The 25,235-nt window shown below is 42.2% G+C and overlaps 1 protein-coding gene and 1 pseudogene across 1 annotated transcript in view; one reads left to right on the forward strand and one right to left on the reverse strand.

Moving 5' to 3' along the window:
* The window catches only part of SAMD12 (sterile alpha motif domain containing 12), a 411,525-nt gene that overhangs the window by 44,252 nt on the left and 342,038 nt on the right, over positions 1-25,235 (reverse strand). The window lies entirely within an intron of this gene.
* The window catches only part of LOC137751621 (tumor suppressor candidate 2 pseudogene), a 46,465-nt pseudogene continuing 31,924 nt past the window's right edge, over positions 10,695-25,235 (forward strand).

Here is a 25,235-nt window from a genome sequence, read left to right on the forward strand (position 1 = left end):
TCTATAAAATGGGGGTAATAATAATACCCTGATCACAGGACCACTGAGAAAGTCACAGGAGATCAAGCATCTGATATCTTAGCAGTGCTTGGCACATAGTAAAGGATCATACATGCTAGCCAGTATTATTTGTCTCAAGCTTTAGCATTCCAGTATCAGAATGTACTCTAGCCAGTTAGAATTTTCCTTTTTTTGTTGTTGTTGTGGTAAAATATACATAACATAAAATTTATCATTTTGACTATTTTTAAATGTATCCTTCAGTGGCATTAAGTACATTCACACTGTTGTGCAGCCATCAGTTCCTCTTATTTTGGGGGTAAGGCCCCTGAGACTCTGAATCACATCTGATGACCTGCCCAAAGTCACACTGAGTCCTGGAACCTATATCTTCCATCCCTTCAGAGTTCCCTAGATTTTGGAAGGATCTCTTCTTCCACTCATGCAGAACCAAGTTTTAGAACGAACAGCAAAGTTGGGAATAGAATTAGAGCATTCATTCCATCAAAACATTTATTCTATAAATATTTATTTGAGCATCTACCATGGAAAGGACACATGCAAGAAATCTGGCAAGAGTTCTCAGTTATAACAGAATCTCCCTGTAACAGCCCTATTGGTATCTGGTTGGTAGTAAGTTTTTGTTCTATAAATGAGGCCATGGAAATCCAGAGAGTGTTGGTAACTTACACAACTCCACAGAGTTGGTAAATAGTGAAGACGAAATCCAATACTAGGGGAATATAACTCCAAGATATTTTGGGTGAATCTGGTGACAGGGCTTGTTAAGTTTTTTTAGGGGTAAGAATTTTTTTCCTTGAGCCATAATAACACTATAGTAACATAGTTCAGTATATTTTTTGTTACCATGGGGAGAAGAAACAGACTCTCCTGTGAATTAAAGGTACCTGAAGTGAAAGAGGAATTAGGTCTCATGTTCACAGACTGAGAAGATTCTTGAATCATCACACCAGGGTATTCTTATGCCTTGGGGATGGGAATGTTGATGGTGGTGTATAATTTGTTACACAGGAATGGATAACTCATACAAATTTTGAGAGCACAGAAATTCATCTTTGGAGTCAGATAGTTCTAAGATTTGCATTCCAGTTTGGCCAGTTAGTTTTGTAGCCTTGGGCAACTTCTTCCACATCTCTAAGCTTCAATTTCCTCATCCACAAAATGGAGAAAATAATAGCACTTATGCCCGAGTTTTCTTTTTCTTTTTTTCTCCCCAGAGTAGATAAAGTGATGCTTGTTAAACACAGTGCTTGGCACATGGTAAGCAGTCAGTATTTAGGAGTTATAATTGTTATTGCTATGATAATTTTTTGGAGCTCATTGGGCAAATATTTGACATACTGATTCTTCTTAAAATACCGACTATAAGCCTTTATCAATTGGATTATGCAAAAGGAATCTTTTTATGAGGAAGACAGGCTCAGAGGACACAGGTTTTGCCTGCTATTGCCTGTGGTGCCGAAGGACATGCCAAGATTAAAAAGCCCTAACCAAACAGCAGCCAACCGAGCTCTTCTCTCCTTGTCCACAAAATGCTGAGGAACAGCATTTTGTAATGTCATTAAAATTACACTGAAGAATGACTCCTCCATCACCCCATCATTCAATCACTTTTTCCTTCGCCAGTGGGAGCCAAGCGCTCAGCTTTACCTTCCCCTACAAACAATCACCTGGCCTTCAGCTCCTGAGACCCAACCCTGGGATGGGTTATTCATTGATTTTAGGGGCCAGAATCCAATATTTCTCTCGAAACTTGTCTCTTTATGGTCTGCACGGAGGTCAAAAGGAACTACACACTCATTTTCTAAAAAGATATTTTCTGATGTGAGAATGGCTAGAAACTTTTGCCTGCTTCCCATTCTTTATGTCCAAGTTTCTGTTCTTTTTGGCCCAATGGTTCATTCCATTGCTAACCTGAGGGCAGGTTTAGAAGATGACTCACCGTGAAAACCATAATTTGTCTGCAGTCACCACCTTCAGAACAAGACTCATTAAGGAAACTTATCTCCCACAACAGTGTTCAAAGAGATGAGTGACCCCTGCCCACACTGATACCCCTGCCGTTTTTTTTTTTTTTTTTGAGAAGAAGACCATTTGGCTCACTTCTTAGACAAAAATGATAGGTCACTCCAGACTTATGAAAGTACACGTTTTGATGTGACCTTTCATCAGGTGGTGAACGACTTTCTCATGGAGAAGTTTAAGATGACTGCATTTTGTTGGAAACAATCTTGACTCTTAATAAGCCCTATGGGGAGATATTACTAGGGAACAAGAGACTTGACTGTTGATCTTGGCTTGGCCACTGGTTAGCTATGTGAACTTGGGCAGATCACTACATCTCTGTGAGTCAATTCAGTTTCTTCATTCATTAAATGGGGAGAATAGATACCTGTTTCACCTAGTTTTCACAGTTTTTATAAAGATCAAATGATATATATATATATATCAACATATGCCATATATATATATATATGGCAACACGTAAAGATTCCAAAACAGTGTTAAATGAAGAAAAGAAACTATGGAGTTTATAACACTATCATTTGTATGAATTACAAATATTCACACTCAAAACAATAGTATATATTAATTATATGTCAAACGCGCTGCAGTTTTTGCTTAAGTGGGTGGGGATAGAAAATGAAATTGAAAAAAAAAAAAAGGAGAAGAAAACCCCACAAGTGCCCCTTGAAAGAACTGAAAAAATTGTGTGCCACAAGCCAAGTAGTACAGTTAACTTAACCCTGTGCAGCTGAGGTCCAGAAAGAAAACCTGCAAGCCCAAACTCTGATTCATTTTTGTAAAAACTATATATCCAGATGTACATATATGCCTAAAAGATCAAAAGCATTTGCAATGAAATTTTACAGTGGTTATTGCTGGGTGCTGGAATGGGACATGACTTTTATTTTCTTCTTTTGCTTATCTGTATATTCTAGACTTTCTAGACAATGGACATATACTCCTTTTGTACCAAGGAAAGCAACTTTACTTAAAAGTCCTAAAGACATGTGTCATGTTTTCCTAGCTTAGTAACCTGTACGCATGTCCACGGTGTGGAGCTTTGAAGTCTTGTGTCCCTGAAAGATGACCTGCAGTTCTTGTTTCTGGTTGTGCTTCTCATGAAAACGGAGAGGGGTAAAACTTTAAAGAGCTGAGCACTTGGCAGTCGTATTTACCAAGAGAAAGAATTCTGCATGGAGACAGAGAGAGAACAGCACATTGGGCAGTGATTTTCTTTCACTGGCTCCCCAAGAAACTCAAGCGTAAACGGTTAAAAATACTGTCTCTAAGAGCTACTGGTTTTTTTCCCCTGTTAGAAATCCATCAGCAAGGAACACATAAAATATCTGCCCTCCTCCCATTCAGGTATCAAATGAAGTTATTGACTTCTGTTTTTAATCACTGGGATTTGAGAACATTTGCAGTCCTTTCCATGGGGTGGCCCTTTCTGTACATTTTGCAGGGAAAAAAATCCATTCACACTTATATATAAGATGAATGTGTTATTAATAATGATTATTGACAGCAGGCATTAGAATTCCTCTGAGGGAGGGAACAATCCTTGTTCGATAAAAATTGTTGATGAGCTCTACAGGGTAGAAGGAGACTAGTAGTTAAAACCACAAAAGTTGGTGATAAAATACCCTGAAGGAGATAGTGAGAGAAATTCTGTTTTGTTCCACAAAGTGTAGCAAAAACTCAGAAAGGAGAAAAGAAAACATATAGAAAGGAGCCAAGAGGAGGTATAAAGGTCTGAAGAAATAACCAGATAATAGCCTGGCATGGGGTTTTATAAACAGGGATGTCCAATGATGAATCTGAAGCTGTCTGAGGTCTACGAAGAACTTCTCTTCCCTGCCTCACATTTTAGGGAAGGTTTATTTCTGGAAATAGGAGATGAGGCTGAGTTTTATATCAGGGAGGCCGGAGGTGAGGAAGCAAGAGCCCAAAGTTCGAAGCACCCCAAGGACACTTGAAACTCCTTAGACTCCACAGCTGTCCTGACTTTCACACCCACCCTAGCTGGATCTTCAGAGTGACCACAGATGGCAAGCTGTTTATCTTCTGCTTCACCAGGAAAACAAACCCAGGGCATGCCAAAGTAGGAAGACAACTTCCTTTGGGGAGAACTGGACTAGTTACCAAAGATTACTAAGAAGTCTCAAGTTTCTGCTCTTAGACACTGTGAGGCCAGAGGAGCTTTCAGAAGAGCTTCTCCAGTAACAGTGAGCAGCTTTAATTGCCTGGATCCCCTGTAGATTATTATTATAGAACTTAAAATACTAGGCACAGCAATAATGCACTCTGGATGCTAAGGGAGAGGGGGAAAATGACATCTACTGTCTCAGCCACGTTACATAGCTCATCTTATTTAACTCTTATTATGATCCTGGGAGGTGAGTAGTATTATCCCCTCACTTTACACAGGAGGGAGCTGAGCTCAGAGAGGTTAAATCACTTGCCCAACATTTCACAGAGTTAAGAAGTGATGGGACCAGGATTTGACCCCAACCTGTTTGCAAAGTCTAGTCTCTCTACTCTGTTATCCTTTCTTCTGAAGGAATAATCAAAAGATATATAGCAGCTGCCTTCTGGGAATACTTAATAAAAAAGGACTGACTGACAAACCATTCTCTTTTGATGTTTCCATCATTTCTGGTGATATGTTCGTGCACTTATCACAGAATCTTCAACTTGTAAGGGAAGCCTCAGAGAGCCTTTAAACACGGAGATCTTTTTGGGATTGGGGTGGGTGTGAGTGGGGTTTAAGCTGAATTTTGATTGAGAAAAAAATAACCCAGGCTAAGGGCAGTGGGAATACACTTTAGGCAGAAGAATTCACACAGGGGAAGGGTGACAAGTGGCTGGAGGAGGCAGCCAGTGTGGAGGAGGAATCTGCAGAGCTAAAGAAGGGAGCACGGACAAAGGTGGTCATGGCTATACATGTGTTTTCACTTCTAGGCAGGCTCAACTCCCTTCAGCTAAGCAAGTGTGTATTCATCATCTGCTCTGCATGTATCAAGCACTGTGCTACATGCTGGGAACCCAAAGATGAATATGGTAAGGGGTGCATGCATGACCATTAGGAGCTTGGTCTAATCGGAAAGTAGAGTGGATATTGTTGGTGGCCTCCAAAGTATCCTTTATCCCTTCCTCCTTCCCACAAGGACATGAACTTTCCAGTCTTGGAGTCTCAGCCAGGTATCATATTCCCATCTCCTTTGTACTCATGATTGGTTTAGGGATGGCACCAGTCTTTCACTGATTCAATCAGAGAAAGCTCAGAGCTTTTGTCTTTTCATCAGGGGAAGAGACGTTCTTTCTTCCAATCTGGATATCAATGGGGAAATTTGTACTAGGAATTGTGGCAATCATTCTGATACCATGAGGGATTAGTCTGAAGGAAAAGCCAGGATGATACGGTCAAGAGAAACAGAAAAGTGAAGCCCGATGATCCCATGAACCTCTGGATCAAACTATACCTGAAAGCTGTATACCTCTTTTCATTTAAGTGAACCAATATAATCCAGTCTGAGTTGGATTTTCTGTAACATGCAGTAAAAACAATCATTTAAGGAGATATAAAAATAGATCACTCCAACATCAAATGGTGAGTGATATAATAAAAATATAAACAGAGTGACGTGGGATTTTAGTGGAGAGGCAGTGACCCCAACTCTGGGATACAGGGAAGGATTTCTAAGGAAATGATAATTTAACTGAGCCTTGAAGGACGAACTAGAGTTAGGTGGGGAAGGAGTTTCAGGTACAGGGGACAGCATGAGAACAGGCACAAAGGCACAAACTACATGATGCTTTTAGGGAACTTCAAACAGTTTGGTATTAATTGATGATAAAGTGCAAAGCTTGGCTGGCTGGCAGTGTGACTGGGGAGAACTTTGGGTTTCACTCAGTAGGTGAAAAGGAGACAAGGTTTTAGGAAGGGGAGTGATGTGTCCAGATTTACATGTGGCTATAAAGTGGAGGATACAATTTAAGGAGGCAGGGAACTCAGTTAGGGGGCATTAATTCATTCACATTCACTCACTATGCCAAATGGTGGGAGGCACTCACATACAACGAACAATAATTACAGAAAACAGACATAGTCCCTGTCCTTCAGGAACTTAACTGTTGGTTGAAATTATTACAGAAGTTCAGGTAAGAGACGGTAGAAGGCAGAATGGGACAGTGTTTCTGGAGATGGATAAGGACGTTTCACCAGTGGAAGACGTGAAATTTATATCCAGTGGGAACTGTGCTTACCCTAAATATGGCCTAACTTCAAATGATTAATTGTTTTCCTACACGGAAAGCTATTATTCCACTTCTGTTCATAATACAGGAATCACATGGTGTGAGTTCTACACTAAATATTTCTATCTTGATTATTCCACATGGAATCGTGTTCTGACTCTTGGCTAATCCTGTATGAACCTTGGCTCCGACTATGAAGAAACGAAAGAACTGTTAGCCCAGGATCACACTGGTGGCCAACACTGATGGACCGGTGGTTGCTGCCAGAGGGTGGTGTTGAGAAGAATGATGGCTCAGATTGATTTCTGATGTCTGCCCTGGGCATGGGCAGGATCTGATGGCAATCATGACTGCTTATTTGCTAATCTGGCCTTAGCCCACTCTTTGTTTTGGCCACTATTTGATAAAATGATTAGTGAGTAGGTGACTTTTTTTTAAACATCAGAAGGCGTACACCCTCTTCTAAAAAATAAGTGCAACACATGGAAGTCAATTAAAATATGATCGGTGCTAAATGACAAAAAGCCCCAGAAAGCTGTCTTATTAAAACACTCTTTTAAATTAATATATACTTCTCCTTAAAATACTCAACTCACTAAAACAAATCCATTTTAAGATAAATACAGCTATGAGTACCTCTTTATTCATGAGAATCTCTTCATGCTCAAGGATCATCTGCTGAATGGAATTGCCCCTGCTGTCAAAATACTACTTGAACTGACAATTATTTCATTTTCTTAAATAAAAAGGAATAGATATGTATACATGTATATACACACACACATAATTTCCTTCCGCTGCAGTTCCTATTCTCATAAATCACTTTAGATACTCTATACAATAGTACCTTGTGAAAGATTTTGTATTTTAAAAATTAAGAAAGATAATTCGAATAAGGGTAGCCTCTCCCTAACAAAAGACATGCAGTAATTCCAAGATTTCTTTTTTTTTTTTTTTTTTGGTCACGTTGGGTCTTCATTGCTGCGCGCAGGCTTTCCCTAGTTGCGACGAGTGGGGCTACTCGTCGTTGCGAGGTGCGGGCTTCAGTAGTTGCAGCTCAGTAGTTGTGGCACACGAGCTTAGTTGCTCCGCGGCATGTGGGATCTTCCTGGACCAGGGCTTGAACTCGTGTCCCCTGCATTGGCAGGCGGATTCTTAACCACTGTGCCACCAGGGATTTCTGTGTATTGTCTGTAAGATACTAGGCTCCCTTTGCTCTTACCTTAAGCAGCAGCTTAGTCCCTTAGAATGATCTGAGATGAAGTGTAGACTTTCAATAGGATTATTTTTCAAGGATACCATGAACTTCTGATGGAGTCACGGGTAGAAGGCGTTAGAGGCATGGCGTGCTGTGGGTCTCGTCATTAACTGGGTGACTGGCAGCAGGCAGTGGCCTCTAGGTGACGAGGGTGATTCCACACTCCAGGTTTGGGGAGGAGGGGCTTGATGGAGGACAAGCTGAGCAAATCTCCTCCAGTCTCTTAACTGAGGCTGAGTTCCGGGCCTTTGGGACGGAGGGACAGCCAGTCTGGCCGACTAGGAACTCCCCGGATCACACGAGGAGGGCGCTGTGTGTGGCTGGGCGGAGCCCTCCAGAGCGTGCCAGCACACGACCCAACTGTCTGAGCCCTGGGACTTAGAGGAAGGAGGCTGAGGGAAGGCGGAAATAGCGTGGAGACGGCACGCACTGTGTTTGAATCCTGGCTCATCAAATATTGCCTTAAGCAAGTTATTAAACTCTTTTGAGACTCACTTCCCTCACATTTAGAATGGGAAAAATCAGAGGGGTTACATAAGGATGAAATAGAGTATTTTATATCAAGTGCGTGAAACAGTACTTGCCATGCAGGGGGCACTCAATCAACGAGAACAAGCTAAGCCTGTTCAGTTTGGTGAATACCCCCCCTCAAATATCCCAAGGCTTAGAGCACCTAAAACAAAGAGATCAAAAGTCAATCAATCAACTGTTTTTTCCTGCCAAGCTGGGCCGAGTTCTAGAGAGTCAAAGACAGGGTCTGTCCTCCCCAGCCCTATAATATTTACCCTGTGCCAAGTACTGATTTAAGGGCTTCTCACTCAATCCTCACAACCCTATTATTATGGTCATCGTTTAAAATGCATAAAACTTAAGATTCACAGAGGTTGAGTAACTTGTCTGAGATTGCAGAGCTTAACCCTACGGTAGAACTGCCTCTTCTTACAGTTGCTGTCACAGATAAATGCATAGGGTCTGACTGAGCCAGATGCAGGCTGGAGTGGTCAGGTGGTGGTGGCTCAGTGGCAGAAATCAGGAAAGGCTTCACGGAGGACGTGATCTAGGATTATTCTTTAGAGCCTTTGAGTTTGGTCTTAAAATTATACCCGATTCAGGTGCATTTTGCAGTAGTGGTTAAGAAGCTGGGCGGCCACATATAACACAGAGGGGCACCAGGTGTTGTGAATGACAGCAGGGTCCCCGCTGCTGCAATCAGGGCATCAAAACTAGCCCTTCTTTGGTTATAAATAAGGCGATTATCTGACTTGAAATGAGGTGGCAGAAGTAATCTTGCACCTGAAGGCTTCTTGCCTGTGGAGTGTTCGCTAGATCATTGTACCCCCCACCCCCCTTCTCTGTGAGCACTGAAAACCTTTTGCTTTTTGGTTACTCCTGCTTTAGAAGTTCTAACCCCAGCTACTTTCTCGGAATGGAAGTTTAATCCTCAAAACTGTTCTGCACTGCTGGCCCCGGAATTAAAAGCAAGCACCTTCAATGGAGAAATTAAATTTATTTGATATACCTGTACATGTATAAAATTGGATCCAGCATCCATTTGGTTTGCAGGCTCACATAAAATGCTTTAGGCTATACTCTGAACTTAATACCTAATTCGCAGCTGAAAGGGGGCCGGCCTCAAAGACCTTGTCTCCCACTGATCCCGAGCAAGGTGATCATTAGCTGAGAGCGGGCATCATTTTCTGGTAGAGCTGCTCCCTATGTGTGCAGTGTAATCGACAGCCAAGGAGCCTTCCTTGGGGAACTAAATATTCAGTTAACTGAATTTTCATTAAAAAAAAAAAAAAAGAAAGAAAGTGATACCTGGGGGAAAGATACTTCAATTATAAATATCTATATTCCATTTTACACTCTCCTTTCTGAAGCTTCTAGTCAGGCTTTGCCTGGGCGTGGCAGAGGGCAGACCTGAGGTTTGCATTTGCATGTGTCTTGGCTTTAAGAGGATGCTGAGTACAATAAGGTTTGTCCTTTTCAATCCTCTCCATGTTCTGCAATTTAGCTGCTACGGAAACTGTCATTGTGTTTTCCTCCCTAAATTCACCGAGGACATTTATGTATCTACTAATGAAGACTGGGGGAAATGAACCGCGAACGGGGTCAGTGCTGGTGGCTGGGTGGCTTGTGCTGATCCTCGGAGGACCAGGATGGAGACAGGGGTTCCATCTGATGACCTGGTCTGACTCCCTCCTGTTACAAATAAGGCCTCCCCCGACATTCCACAAAGGCTGGCTGGCTTGTGCGAGGTCCCACAGCTTGCTACGGGCAGAGCTAGGAGTCACCTGTCTTTTCCCTTTGCCCGGGGCTGTGTTCCTCTACCTGGACCAGCCATCATCCAATCTCCCTGTCCAGTCCAGCACCCTTCTTGCTGACTCTATTGGTTCTTTCTGCTCCTTCTCTCTCTTTTTTTTTTTTTTTTTAATTAATTAATTAATTAATTAATTTTTGGCTGTGTTTGGGTCTTCGTTTCTGTGCGAAGGCATTCTCTAGTTGCGGGAAGCGGGGGTCCACTCTTCATCACGGTGTGCGGGCCTCTCACTATCGCGGCCTCTCTTGTTGCGGAGCACAGGCTCCAGATGCGCAGGCTCAGTAGTTGTGGCTCACGGGCCCAGTTGCTCCGCGGCATGTGGGATCTTCCCAGACCAGGGCTTGAACCCGTGTCCCCTGCATTGGCAGGCAGATTCTCAACCACTTCGCCACCAGGAAAGCCCCTGCTCCTTCTTTTTCCTCTCTTGATTTTCTCATGTTTCTTTCTTCTTCCCTCCCTCCTTTCTTGAACTTTTTTCTTTTCTTTCACTTTCCCCTCTTTTCTCTACCTTCCTCCTTCTTCAACACCCTCCCCCTCTCCCTACCCCATCCTGCCCTTCCTTCCTTTCTTTTACCAAATGCTGACTGACTGCCTAACATGGGTTAGCGATGGAACTGGGCACTGGGAACACACTGGTGGCCCAAGCAGCCCCATCCCCCATGGAGCTGGAATCTGAGCCTTCAGAGGCACAAGGCATGTCCCGGCTTTACCCTCTGTGGGACCCTGGCTGTCCCGCCCACCCCCACAGGAGTCCTGGGCCCGTGGGAATTCCTGCAGAATGTGGTGACGGGGTGAGGAGAGTGTGGCAGCACCGCTGAGGAGTGAAGAGGGATGCCGTGCAGCGAGAAGCTGAGCACAGGCATGTCGCGGGCAACTTTGCTGGGGGAGAGCTGGCAGCCGTTGGAGAGGTAAGAGAGCCCCTGGCCACTGTAGCTGCTTTGGTGAGAGATGGAACGCTGCCTGGACATTTCTTTGTGAACCAACTACAGATAACACACGTCCAAACATACCCAATCTTTTGTCCAAACTAAGTAGAGTTGGGTGTGGTTGGTATTTCAATGAGAAATCTTGTGGAAAGGCAGAGAACTATGAGCTCTCCCTCTTCATGGATGTACAATCCCGGGTAGGCCACGTGTGACAGTTAATCTTGTGTGTCAATTTGATAGGGTCACACGAGGTACCCAGATATTTGATTAAACTCTATTTCTGGGTGTGTCAGTGAGGGTGTTTCTGGATGAGATGAACGTTTGAATCAGTGGGCTGAGTAAAGCAGACTGCCCTCCCCAGTGTGGGTGGGCCTCAGCTAATCTATCAAAGGCCTGAGTGAGAAAGAATTCTCTCTCTCTCTGACTGTCTTTGAGCTGGGACATCGGGCTTCTCCTGCTTTTGGGCTCCAGCCTTGGACTGAATCAGCTCTCATGGTTCTCAGCCTTTTGGACTTAGACTGGATCTACACCATCGGCTCTCCTGTGCCTGCAGTTTGCAGACAACAGATCTTGAACTTCTCAGCCTCCATAATTGTGTGGCTCAGTTCCTTACAGTTAATATGTATGTATGTATATATATATGTATCCATCCACCCATGATCTGTTTTTCTCTCTCTTTTTCCTATGGGTTCTGTTTCTCTGTTTTTCTAGAGAACCCAGACTAACACATCATATTTCTAAGTGCTGAGTTACAGAACTCAGTTTGCTCAATGCCAAAATGGGAATAGTGGCAAGACATATTTTGCACCATTTCTGTGCAAAAGGTTAAATAAATTTTCTACAGTAAATTATAAACTATCATGTTCTGTATTATGATTTTTAAATAGAATGTCCCACTTGCTTTTGTATTTATGAAGACATATCTTTGTATCTTATGGCCTAGCAAGTTGCCTTGTAAACAGTTGGTCCCCAATTTGTCTTTGGCATCCTTGCTGGTGACAGCAGGTATTTGGGGAAGTTTATGTTCCTGATGTCGCTGCTGCTGAGAACATGTAATAGTGACGTATTCTCTGTGCCTCACATAATCCCTGACATTTAGCATGTGTTCAGTTAGTTAACGAACAAATGAATTAACCAACTAACCTATCCCGCAACCAAGGCCAGGCCCCAGAAAAGGAAGATTAACTGACCAATGTATATAACACTAATAGGCAACAGACAGGTGATTCACATGAAATCAAAACCCACTTATACTTAATTCCAAAATATTTATCAAGTATCTGCTATGCACCAAGAAGAAAATGCCCAGAATGGGAAATACAATACTGGGGCTTATAGTTTATAACTGTCCTTTCTGTTAAAAAGTTCTTACATTTCAATCCTGTTGAAAGGTTCTACTGCATCCAAGAAAATTGTCTCAAACACTTTTTAGAAATAGGTGAAGTTGAAATGACAATGACAGCCACCACCATCATAACAATAATAATGCTTAAACCATAGTCTCCTGCAAATGAAACAAACTTCCATCTATGGGAAAACTGGCCACACCCATTGTGGATAAAAGATGAAAGATGTAGAGGAGGCTGGTGGGAATGGGGGCCAGAAACCACTCATTTGAGAATATAACTTAAGTTTTGAAAAATCATCCTAGAGTCAATCCCCTATATGTCAAGTATTAGGTTGCAGTGAATATTTCCACGCTGGGGTCTTTCAGGCCAGGGTTGACAGGAGGGTGTAGAACAGTTGCAGAAATGGCAGTGATGTAACGCTCAATCCTTCCAATAGCAGTTATTAGTGCTAATGCTATAGCCTCCTTGTTGGAGACAAGAAAGTTCCAGAGATTATGATTCATGCTGCATGGGAAGAGGCAGTGAGCTTTGTTGGAAGGGATTTAAGTAAAACCCCCTATGTCACCATCTGCCTTGCCACACCAGGCTCTTTGGAGACAATAATTAATAACACGTATCTAAATTGTTTCCATTCCCTCTGTCCTGGGAGCTTGCTCCTTCCTCCCTCTCCCCGCCCCATTTCTTCCCATGACAAATGAGTCATCAGAGTCGCTCTGCTTCCTACATGCTCACACCACATGACAAGCCTTTCAAACACACCGGTGCCCACTGCAGAACCTTGCTGTTCCTCAAACTTTCCAGCACACAGCTCAGGATTTGTCTTTCTTTAGTCTCCTTGGCCTGTGTTTTTCCATCTTTCTAGGGCCCCTCTCATGCTCTGAGATCTGCCCTTTGTTCCTCTCCCAAATTGATTTCAGAGGCTGTGATTGACAATGGATGGTTAGTTTCCCCCGTACTTGCTCATCCCCTCCCCCAAACTGATATCTCCTGGGGATGGTCCTAGGGACCAGGTAGCTCTATGCCTTCCCTTTGGTTTCTCAAATTTCTTCCCAATGCCTCCCCAAACATTTTCTCAATCCTAATTATCATGATGTGGCTCAATTTGGCTGAGTCGAATGATGCCTTTGGAATCTTGACATGCGCACAAACGTTAAATTAGTAAGCTCACAGAATCACCTTCAAGTTGATTGCTTAACTCATCATTGTGATGAAACCAATACAGATGGGGGAATGGGCTTCAGAAGGAGGAAAAACCAAATACACCTGAATCTTTAAAGAGATAGGTGTGTGCCATCTCCTTTATTTCTCATTTTCCTAAGAATTATCATTTGTACTCCATTCCCATGGTTAAAAAAAAATAAAAAAAAGATTTCCAAAAAGAGAAAAAAATAATAAAATGAAGTTACCCTAAATCTTATCTTCCAGAAAAAGCTATTGTTAACTATTGAAGACCCATTCTTTCAGAATTTTTCTGGATATAGTGGATACAAGATAAATAAGTAACTGTACACATACACATATATTTACTTATTATATACAGAACTTATTCTTCATAACTAGTGTACACATATGTGGTTACAAGTTATAAATGAGTTATATTTTAACAACTTTTCACATTTGCTATGAGAAGATATTTCCTCAATGAAACTACTCCTGGTGTTCCGTTTTCTAGGCTAGACCTCAAAAGTTAATTTATCCTATGAAGCATAAGAACTTTAGTATAAAATGGACAAAACAGAAAACCTGTTTTCCAATTTTAGTTTTGCCAGTCCCAAATAAGGCCTTGCGACAGGTCAAGTTTCAGGCCAAAGTGTGCAGGACTAATAGGTATGAAGCGCCCATCTCCCCATCTTTAAAATAAAGATAATAATTCAGATCTCAAAGGCTTGTAAAAATTCTCCTAAATCACCTATATGAAAATGGCCAGCCCCCCATTATCCCATCTTTAAGATAAAAATACTAATTCAATATCCCAAAGGCTTGTAAAAATTCTCTTAAATCACATACATAAAAGTGACCAGTGCCTAGCAAGTACTCAATAAATAATTACAAAATGGGCAGCAGGACCTCCTTAACTCAATATATTTGCATAAGATATGTTCTTTTTGGCCCCAGAACCTACTGCCCAATGAATCTTTTAGGATACTTTGGATTCAAGCAGAATGCAGGAATTCAACCCAGAATTCCGCAATGGCCTGGCTCCCACCTTTGTCTAAGTCCCTTCATCCCTCATTTCCTAACAGGTCACTAATGCTGAGCCCTGCCTGAGCTGAACTCATCTCACACCACCGTCCTGTTTGCTCAGACTCCAGACACACCGGCCTCAAGAAACGACTGCAGATCCTGTGCAATCACCTCATTCGAAAAGGCCCTTTGCTGCTCTTTGTTGTGAATGTAGCCAAAACAAAGCTAAGTACCCACCATGTTCCAAAGTCACCCATGTAATTCCTGCTCTGTTCTGGGGAGGCTAAATGCCAGAGAAGTGATATCTTTCACCCAGAGCAGCCCATGACTTAACCAGGTGCCTTCTGCCAGAAATATGGCTGAAAGTCACCATAATAAAAAGAACCAGGGCTTCCCTGGTGGCACAGCGGTTAAGAATCCGTCTGCCAATGCAGGGACCTCAGGTTCGAGCCCTGGTCCTGGAAGATCCCACATGCTGTGGAGCAACTAAGCCGGTTCACCACAACTACTGAGCCTGTGCTCTAGAGCCCGCGAGCCACAACTACTGAGCCTGTGTGCCGCAACTACTGAGGCCCGCACGCCTAGAGCCCACGCTCTGCAACAAGAGAAGACACCGCAATGAGAAGCCCGTGCACTGCAACGAAGAGTAGCCCCTGCTCGCTGCAACTAGAGAAAGCCCGTGTGCAGCAACGAAGACCCAATGCAGCCAAAAATAAAATAAATAAATTTATTAAAAAAAAAAAAGAAGAACCATTAACCCAGCCCAATTAACCAGTGACCCTTCTGAAATACCAAGACTGCAGAACCCAAGAGATACACAGAGACCTTTTCTGACTAACGTTGCCTTTTTGAAAATTCAAATAGGTTGTTACTATGTTCTAAGAATTTCTATATCTTTTCAGGACTGGCTATTTTCTTGTCTCTGGCCAGGTCAGATTGTCTTCACTTCTTCAACAGAACTCCTCACTGAAATGACCAGATGAAGTCTACAAGTATAAATCACAGCATCCCTGGATTCATTCCGTTCAGGGGATGCTCAGGGGTTAGCTCGGATTCTAGGCCATGCCCTGAGGGTGATCTTGCTATCAGCATGATCTCACGTTTCACAGTCCCAGGTGGATACTGCCCAGTCTTGGCCTCCTTTCTCAAGGGTCTGGCTGGTCCAGAATCACCATCTGGAAACCTGTCACCCATGGGGAATGTTAAGACCAGACATGACCTTGAGAGAATGCAGCAAGTCAAATGTCAATTTTCTCCCTGTGTTCAGAGTCTTATTGGACACTGATCCCTTTTTTATTATGTACAGAGCCACTTTTAAATGAAATGCTTTCCTCTGACCTTGCACACAATTCAGCTAAGAGTTCCCCGACAGGTTGCTTTATTCTGGTGTGAGGGATTTTTCCTTGCTACAGCGGACAGAAATAGCCTAACTACCTGGGCAAGCAGCTATTAGAGATCCCTGAGAGCCTATCCACTGGGGCCAGGCAGACGCGGAGTCTGAACCTTTCTTCCTGTCCAGTGAAACACACAAGCATTTGCAACAGAGGAAAGAAAAGGAGGTGAATTCGCCCTGTGAGCTGGAATCAGCTGGGCCATTTCCAGCCTGCAAACTTAAAAGAGAACCAGGGCAGAACAGGAAACGGAATGCTGTTTAGTCATTTTATTTTCCCCCCTCTGGGACTACTGCACTTCTCTCTTTATCTGCGACATGAAAGATTAGCCTGTGCTTTCATTACAAACCACTTTCCTCACCTGGATTTTTTTTTCTTTTTCTTTTTTTGAATTTTATTATTTTTTTTATACAGCAGGTTCTTATTAGTTGTCTATTTTAAACATACTAGTGTAGGATTTTTGAAGTCTTTATCTTTGGCTTGTCACACCTTACGTGAGTTTTCATCATACTGACAACTGGGAAGTGAGGTTATAGCCATGTGACTCATTCCTGTGTTTCCTTCCACAAACATTTTTTGAGCACCTACGACATGCCTGGCACCACGTCAATATACTAGGTGCTAACTAACACAAGAGACTTATTTTATTTAAAATATCAAAGAACATTTTATTGGCTGACATTACACCAGGCTATGTGCAGCCTCATAGATGACATAAATGATATATGACCCCCTCGTATAATTTCTAAATTGAGGCAAGAGGAGGGTGGTGAGAAAGTAAAAAACTAATTGTCCTCTGAAATGTTTGTACCCAGTTGGCAGGAATGTTTGAACTACCATCAGACATTTCATCCTAAATCAGGATGTGGGAAAGTTGATGTGGGCAATATCATGGCCATATTAATACCAGTCGTGATGACACCACATGACCTGGCAGGTGTCCCTAAGAGGAGGAGCATTGAGAAGTGAGTTAAGAAGGCCTCTGCAAGGCTCAAATAGACCAAGTCCATCTGCCAGGCTCCTGTATACCCAAACTCAGGGACTGAGTTGATTCTCATTTTAGATGCATCCTATGAAATCTGGCTGGCCACTTTTAAAATCCCAAGCAGATCAGAAATAGCAAATTAGTACACTTCGATGCTTACAGGAAAATGACAGCTGTCAGCCTCACAGGGAGAAAGGGAGGGAAAACTAAAAGGATAAAATGCAGACACAGGTCTACAAAAATTCAGCAGACTAGGGATGCGGGGACATAGTTCTACCATGTCTTAAAGATGGGATGATTGTTACAGCCAGTACTCTAGTGGAGCAACCCAGGAGCCCATGTTTAACAGGCCAGGGATGTGATCAATGTATTTGAGAAAGATTTCCATCTAGAATGGTTAAGATTGAAAAAAAAAAGCTTAATGCAGTGGTTCTTAACCAGGGGATGATTTGGCTCTCTGGGAGACACCTGGCAAAGTCTAGAGACATTTTTAGTTGTTGCAATTGGCTGTAGCTGTGGGGTGGGGAGAGTGTCAGTGGCTAATGAGTAGAGGCCAGAGATGCTGTAAAAACATCCTATAATGCACAGGACAAGCACCCCGCCGCCATCACACACAGAGGGGTATTCTGGCCCCAAATGTACGTAGTGCTGAGATTGAGAAACCCTTGTTTAATACAACAAATTTAATTATTTGAAAAATTCACTTATGTGGCCCATCTCAGTCGCTAGTGATGCAGGAGAAGGAGGCACCGCTGCATGTTATCTGTCAAGTTCTTTAGACCTGTCAAGGCAGCTTTGATCTTCACAATAATCTTATGAGATAGCTGAGGGAGCTAGCACAGCTTCCACTTTAGAGACAAGAGAGCTGAGAAACAGAAGGCTAAATGATGCTTCCGGTGATGAACAGATGTCCTGACTCCTCATCTTGTGCTTGTTGCACACAGCCACTGTTCTTTAGATCTACTTATTTCTAGAACAGAAAGGGAGAATCAAAGTAGTACCACTTGCTAATGCGTATCAAATTTAATAAGTCAAAACAAAGTCATGGGACTTAGGTTCACACACAACAGTTCTTCTGTTTCCTTGTTCATTCGTTCTCCAAAAGCTTGTTGAGGGAGGTACAGGTGTCAAGCACTGTTCTCGGGGCTGCACACACAGTGGTGAACAGAAGAGACACCTCTCATGAAGCTGGCAGGTCACAAGTATCTTACACTTGCTCACTAAACATGTTGTGGTAAGTCTGCATAATATTCTCCAGCAATCCCAACAAAGCCTCACAAAATCCCAATTCCTTTCCCTATGTCTTATACACCTTGCGCTGGAGTCACACTGATGATTTCTAAACAAGCTTTGTATATCTATGTGCCTTTTCCTCTTCTTCCTCCTGCCCCTGTTGTCCAGCAAACTTGTACTCATTCTTTGAGAACCAGAATAAATGTTCCGTAATAGCAGAGCTAGTAGCTTTGTCCTCTGGGCTCTCATATTATTTTGTATGTTTCAGTATCATGTTAATTTCTATGAGTACTGAAACTTACCTGTTTGTGTGTTAGCCGCCTACCATTAGACTGAGTACCTTGAGGGAGGTCATAGTCGTGCTGGATTCTTCCCTTTGCCCGTTCCAGTGCCTTCTCCACCCTGCTCTGTGACCTGGGAGACTGACCTCTTTGAACTACACCTGTGAGCTCCCTTTCCCTCTGGCTTCAGGAGGGATCTTCCAATGGGTAGCACCAGCAGGAGTTTCAGGGGGCAGGACAGGAGTGACCTTGGAGTTTATCTTCAGCTCCCTCCCCAGCAGGCCATTCTGAATCGGCTATAGCTCACTGCATCTCCCAGGGGAGGCCCAGTCATACTGGCCTCTCTCCAGGTTCCAGGAGTCACCCTTGTTCACTGAGGCCAAGGGGTGGTAACGGCTCCCCACTGTCACGATGCCCGGGGTACTGCACCATCCCTTGCGACTTTATCTAAACCCAGTCCATACATTTGCAATTAGCCCTTTTTCAAAACTCTCCTAAAATTATAGAATTTAACTGAGCTATTTCTCCCCTTTTATAATAGTCTTACTCATCTTAGAATCCTAGGGTCTAACAGGTACCTGGCTCAAAGAAGATGCTCAATAGATGTTTGCTAAACGTGTAAATGAAGGAATACAGATGTTACCAAAAATTTACTGTCAGTCTTAGAATTTTTTATTTATCAGAAAAGCTGCTCTCATCAAAGGCTTCACTTTGTTCAGAAGTAGAGAATTATTTTTTGAACTTGACTAGGCACAGTACCACTCATTAGCACTACTGTTCTTTGTCATTTTCAACTTTACAGGAAATAGAAATAAGGTGATGTCTATATTCTCCCTAGAGCATCCAACAATCCTTCCCCTGAATTCTTCATTACTAACCTCAAACACAAAACAAAATCAAAGCATGAAACTTCTGTCCTAACCAACAAGCCCTGGTCAGAAAGTTTCTACCTCTGAGGATACACATGATGACAGCTGAGTAGACAAGAGAGGGAAAAGTAAATAAATTCAATGAGCCTCTCACATTTCAGCAGAAGTTTTCACCCAAAGTGAATACGACACATTAAATGAGCATCAGCCTCAAAGACCTTCTTTTGGAGCCTCATTGGTAGCTGTGTTTTCTAAGTTAGCAAGTGCCTGCTGTTAATGTGAAAATCGGTTTCAACTTTATTTGGCATCCCAGAAAACACATTATTTTTTGTAGCTATTATCCATATTTAGCCTTTACCATGCTGTCAGTGACTTGGAGAGTTAATGGTAATTATAACTTTGACCATTTAAATATAAAGTTTTTGCAGTAAGTGAGAGGTCTCATACTGCAAACTTTTCAAAGGTTATCTTTATGACAATACTACAAGACAGGTATTATCCTGACATTCTATGGATGGCAAAGCTGAGCCTGGGGCAGGCTGCTTGTAGAGGTGGGATCTGAAACCAAGCACATGGACTCAGAAGTCGTGGGTAGAAACTGCCCTTCTCTGAATAAAAGCCACTCACCCCTAGTATCAAAGAGAGACATGTGGATATAGGTACTTTTGAAGTTTCAATCCACCAGTCTGTTCAGGGAGACCAAGTCCCTTAGTTCTGAGAGTGGGTTTGGGATGATAAAAAGGAAGAGGTAAGGAGAAAAAGACTTAAAAAAATTTTTAATTTAAAAAGTCTACAAATAATAAATGCTGGAGAGGGTGTGGAGAAAAAAGAACCCTCCTACACTGTTGGTGGGAATGTAAATTGGTGCAGCCTCTATGGAAAACAGTATGGAGGTTTCGTAAAAAACTAAAAATAGAGTTACCATATGATCCAGCAATCCCACTCCTGGGCATATATCCAGAGAAAACTATATTCGAAAAGATACATGTGCCCCAATGTTCATAGTGGCACTATTTACAATAGCCAAGACATGGAAGCAACCTAAATGTCCATTGACAGATGGATGGATAAAGAAGATGTGGTCTATATATACAATGGAATATTACTCAGCCATAAAAAAGAATGAAATAATGCCATTTGCAGCAACTTGGATGGACCTAGAGATTATCATACTAAGTGAAGTCAGACGGAGAAAGACAAATATATGATACCACTTACATGTGGAATCTAAAAAAATGATACAAATGAACTTATTTACAAAACAGAAATAGACTCATAGACATAGAAAACAAGCTTGTGGTTACCAAAGGGGATACCAGGGTGGGGGAGGGGAGGGATAAATTAGGAGTTTGGAATTAACATATACACTCTACTATACATAAAATATCTAAACAACAAGGACCTACTGTATAACACAGGGAACTCTACTCAATATCTTGTAATAACCTATAATGGAAGAGAATCTGGAGAAGAATAAATATATATATGTATAACTGAATCACTTTGTTGTACACTTGAAACTAACACAATATTGTAAATTAACTATAATTCAAAAACAAAATTTTTTTTTTTTTACAGATTTCCAAAGGCAACATTTCTCCATGGCAGTAAAACCCCATTTATATTTCTGTTAATAGTCTAAGAATCTTCCCCTCCAAGGGAGAGAAAGCCTAAGGCCCACACTAACTTGACTGTCTCTTTAAATGTTACCCAGCGCCTAATATATTACAAAGACACTACATTGCAGAACAGATGGAAGAGCATAAAGCAGATGCAGATCTGGTCTAAATAGAGATGAACAATTCTTTGGTTAACAACAAGAAAATGAGGTGGTGGCACAGACAACATGGAAAAGAAGCAGTTTACGCAGTTTACACCAGAGAGAAATTACTGGGAAACGCACACGTTATCACAACTGAACAGAGGAAAAAGATTATATCTTAGCATTTGAAATGACATCCCCTTGTCTTCCTGGTGTACAAAATAGGCTTCCATGGGATACTCAGGAGGAATGCGGAAGGAAATCTGAAGACTTTAAAGCCATGGGTAGGTAAAAATGGTTGTATACAAACTACCGGGGTTTCAAGGGACTTCTAGAATTGCGTTCAGTTATTATGAGTATTTTCCATACCAGAGGGAGGCACCCAAATAATCTTAACCAAAGATTAGATGAAGAAGAGATGTGATTTCTCCTGACCAGTTTTTAACTTAATCAGTTTCATTTTAGTCATTTAAAAACGTTTACTGTATGGACATTTCCAAATGTATACAAAAGTAGTGAGAACAGTACTATGAACCTACATGAACTAAACCCCAGTTTCAATAAACATCAATGTCTGCCATTCTTGTTTCATCTCTTATTCCCTCTCCACTTATTTTTCTTGGTATTGTAAAGCAGTCTTGATAAAGTGCTTTTTTCTTAGTTTCCTTATGAAAGGTGCCTACTTCCTATAGTTGATTCTGGGAAGAACACCTGTCAATTCTTAAGCACAGAATCCTTCAAAAGGAAAGCACTAGTCAACCAATGATCATTTTAATTCTTACATGTGGACACGTAAAAACAATGGCAGAGGGTGTGGAAAGATGAGACTCTCACTGTCAATGCAAGAGCAGAACAAAACCGGACAGGAAAATTGGTGCTTTTAGGCCTCTGACATTGTTTTAAGTATTAGCTATTGGGAAATGTGAAACCCTTCAGATATGCATTTAACTGAACTCACAGAATTCTGTTCTGGGGTACAGAGACATGTATCCCAGAAAAAAAAAAAAAAATTAGTGAATCAATCCACATGTTTCAGGGCTGGCTTTTTATTGCAGTATTACCCTAAATGCAACCAAAAGATGGGGGTGGGGGGAGAAAGATACGGCTGCTAGCTTCTAGGAAGTTAAGACTTCCAGGGTGCGGGCAGAGCAACTGCAGGAGAAAGACCCCAGCAACCATAAAGAGGAGGACGTGTGAAAATGCAAGGCAACAATTTTATATGTAAATGCTTAGGAGATGCAGAATAATTGGTCCCTCTCGGAGGCACACCAGCGAGGTGGAGAGCAGGGGCTCAGCCGCTGAGACAGGGGAGGCGGGAATGGAGCTGGTGCACTCAGTCAAGGCGCTGACAGTAAACGCATAAACAACCCTTAAAAGGCTTGCAGGAAGTGAAAATGCACAGACCACTGCTTTCCTAAGCCCTGAGGAGATGGTTTTCATCATGTAACGTGAGACTTCCTGTACTTTGTGAAAGGTAAAGCCATCTTCTACTGCAATGGAAAGAGTCCTACTTTCTGTTGTTTCCTAACGTAAGTTTCAATTTTATTTTCCGTTTAAGTCCAACTTTCTTGCTTTGTTAAGAACACCTGCAAAAATCAACACGCTCTTCTTATGTGTTAGAGTTAGCTCTCTATCCATAAGGCAAACGGTTCCTTGTTCCCACCCCTGTAGCTTTTGTTCTATTGGCGTCCTTGCCACCCTTTGAGGTGTTTCTGATACAGACACTGACACGTCCTCCTCCACCTCCTGTTCCTCCCAAGTTCCACTAAAGGGTACGCTCAAACCCTGGACTTCTGGCCTTGTTTTACAAAAGTTTCCTCACGTTTCAATTTAGTGACATAAATAATCATATTGGAGTAGTCTTTTGGTTTCTAAAGCCAAAAAGGGGAGACAAAATTGTTTTTAGAGAAAATATTCTGCAAGCCCTGGTGACCCATCACAAAGTCTTCAAGACATTCCTAGCTGGTTGTTTTCTAAAGCTGGTTAGGATCAGTGCTAGAGTGAAGAGAATATGTTGCCATATACACAGGAGTGAAACAGGTGAAGGCAGAAGGCCAGGAGAAGATGGAAAATGAAGTAAAAGTATGAGAGTGAGAACGGGAGTATCTGATACTGTGACATGGGCGTCCGCATTGCTTTACATGTGTCCCCAGAGAGGTTCTGAGACACACCAAAGCTTACCTTCCGCTCAGCTTTTCCCACCTGGTGGGAGAATTGCTGGAGAAGGGGATGATGGAGAAATTTTGTGGACCTGACGGCTTCACAAGGTGAGGACTTAAACTGAGACCTAACTGTCCTTTGTAGAAAAGAAAGGACCACCAACAGAATAAGGTTAATTCCGCAAGTACCTCCCATGACTTCTCCTATATTGCTCCTCACACGGCCACTGTTTAAGTTTTATTACCCTGCAAAGGGCAGGGCTCAGGTAATGCAGCTCTGTTACTTCCGATGGTGCTCACCCGAGGGAGTGGGAATGTCCTGCAAGGAGACATTAGCATAACGAGAACATCCTGAATTTAGTTATCCTGGCACTCTCATCACTACTAAACTTGCTAAGTATTCCCAGCTCTCCTTTGGACTTGGCCATCTTCAAAATGTCCACTACATTGGCTCATTGATTAGGACCTGGCCAGACAGCTCCAGGTGGCTAATTGGTAAAGCAATATCTCAAAAAGGATTTGTCTTTAAATCATGGGCATTTGACATTTTTATGTAGGTTTTAAGAGATATTAAATACATTTTCACCAGACATCCATTGAGGCCATATGGCAGCCTTGAATAAGTAGAACAAACTGGGCATAACAGAGCATCATTTATTGAAGAATGGCAAGACATACTGTTAAGGGCATATTTTACAAGTTGGGGCTAGAAACTCAGGAGTCTAGGCAGTAGAGAAGACTACTTCTACTCAGTCCTTTTAAGGAGGGGCTGCGGACAATACAAGGGCAGACAGAATCCAAACAGCAGGGAGAGAAAGAGTTCCGAAACCAATTCTCCAGATTCCAAGAGGAAAATCAAAGACATAAACGAGTGTAATGATTGTGTGTCCTTGCTTTCACCCAGCACGTCAGCTGGAACCAGAGGCCCTCTCTTTGGGTCCATTCAGTCATTTAATTCAACACTTACTTAGAATCTATTAATAGAGCAAGTCATACGGATCAGACCCGGAACAGGTTCATGGACACTTAAGTGCTCCGTGAATGGGCATCCGGGACTCCCTGATTCTCCTAAAGTGTATGTAAAATCTGTAAAGAGGAATTTTTCTTAAGAGCATATTCCACAGCTTTAATGAGATTAAAATCCTTGTGACCGAAAAAAGGTTCAGAACCATGGAGCTCCCTGTCCAAGACTGTAAGACATCACACAGTGCAAGACACTGAGGTGAGAGTGACTGCCCCGTCCCCTGCCACAGCCTTTTAAAGTAAAAGGCACAGACCCTGTTTATTCTGAAGAAGGTGGCTAAGGAGACTCCATAAACTCCAGAGAATTCTTCAAGTCTTACAATGCTTTGATTCTAAGAAAATAATTTTTACTATTGGTAAGATCAAAAAATGTCCTAAAGAAACACAACCAAAAGGGGAAGATAAATAAAAGCCCGTTAGAAGTGAGATGTTCTGAGAAGGCTGAGGCCCTCTGGTTCCTATTATTCCTAAGTGAGGATACATCATTTCATGAGCTTGAGACAGAGGTGTCACGTCACCAGCACGTGGATAGAGTGGTTTGCTGGGAAAGACGCAGAGACGGGGAGAAGGACGTTCTCTGTCCATCCTCACCTCTGGCTGTTGAGACAGAACTCTAATTTGGCTTTTCAGCATGTACTTCCATCCTATTTTTGTTAATGAGTTTGAAATCTATATGTAATGTATAGATATTAAATCAAAGTTATCTAGGCCTAATTTTAAAGAATTGAGTAGCTCTACAAGATCTATAAAAAAAAAAAAAAAATCCGACAATATCCCTCCTCCCTAACTCCTCCCTCCCCCAACTGATTATTTTGGCATTTATTGGGTTGGCCAAAAAGTTCATTCGGGTATTCCCAGCGCACATTATAGAAAAACCTGAACAAACTTTTTGGCCAACCCAATACCCGGCTATCTCTACATGATAAACTTACATTGCTACTGAAATTTTTTCCAAACTTTAAAAAAGTCAATTTCCCCCTATGAACACAGAGGACTTCTTAACTCTCCTCCCTCCCTCCACTTCTATCACTCTTGTTATCCTTCCTATCACCCCTCCAACCCCATATAGGACTTTTCACTCAATCAATATTCAGCGTTTACATTATTACACTATTTAATGCCATCCAAAACTGAGGATGGCGTAAGCTACTGCCACAATTCCTGTCCTGCACGACTACTGTTTTCCCGAAAGGTAGCAATTGTCTTGTTT

The sequence above is a fragment of the Eschrichtius robustus genome, chromosome 17, assembly GCF_028021215.1.
Source record: "Eschrichtius robustus isolate mEscRob2 chromosome 17, mEscRob2.pri, whole genome shotgun sequence".
NCBI lineage: Eukaryota > Metazoa > Chordata > Mammalia > Artiodactyla > Eschrichtiidae > Eschrichtius > Eschrichtius robustus.